This window comes from Capsicum annuum, unplaced genomic scaffold (assembly GCF_002878395.1).
Source record: "Capsicum annuum cultivar UCD-10X-F1 unplaced genomic scaffold, UCD10Xv1.1 ctg43070, whole genome shotgun sequence".
Taxonomy (NCBI): domain Eukaryota; kingdom Viridiplantae; phylum Streptophyta; class Magnoliopsida; order Solanales; family Solanaceae; genus Capsicum; species Capsicum annuum.
Genome location: NW_025850516.1, coordinates 1 through 842, shown reverse-complemented (window position 1 = coordinate 842; position 842 = coordinate 1). Strand labels below are relative to the sequence as shown.

The following is an 842-nucleotide window of genomic DNA, read 5'->3' as shown; positions in this document are numbered from 1 at the left end:
TGTATTCCTGAATAATCTCATTTTTCAATTATTCAACCATTTCATTTTACCAAGTTCAATGTTAGCCAGATTAGTCAACATTTATCTCTTTCGATGCAACAACAAGATCTTATTTGTAACAAGTGGTTTTGTTGGTTGGTTAATTGGTCACATTTTATTCATGAAATGGTTTGGATTGGTATTAGTCTGGATACGGAAAAATCATTCTATTATATCGAATAAGTACATTCAATCTAATAAGTACATTCGATCTAATAAGTACCTTATGTTAGAATTGAGAAATTCTATGGCTTGGATCTTTAGTATTCTCTTATTTATTACCTGTGTCTACTATTTAGGCAGAATAACCTCACCCATTCTTACTAAGAAACTGAAAGAAGCTAAGAAATTGAAAGAGGCCTCAAAAATAGAAGAAAGGGAGGAAAGTGAGGAAGAAAGAGATGTAGAAACTGCTTCCGAAATGAAGGGGACTAAACAGGAACAAGAGGGAGCCACTGAAGAAGATCCTTATCCTTCTCCTTCCCTTTTTCACGAGAGATCCACTGAAGAAGATCCTTATCCTTCTCTTCCCCTTTTTCAAGAGGGATCCACAGAAGAAGATCTTTATCCTTCTCCTTCCCTTTTTTCGGAAGAAGGGTCGGATCCAGATAAAATCGATGAAATGGAAGAAATTCTAGTGAATGGAAAGGACAAAATAAAGGATAAATTCCACTCTCACCTTACAGAGAGAGGCTATAAAAATATTAATACTAGTAATTGTGAAATTTATGATAAAAAAGATTCTTATCTGAATTTGATTCAAAAATCAAAAAGTAGAAAAAAGTAAGTAATAAACTAATAAA

General features: G+C 33.0%; 1 pseudogene; it reads left to right on the top strand.

The window, feature by feature from the left end:
- Window positions 1-676, top strand: part of LOC124892002 — a 1,277-nt pseudogene extending 601 nt beyond the window's left edge.
- The last annotated feature ends 166 nt before the right edge of the window (window positions 677-842 follow it).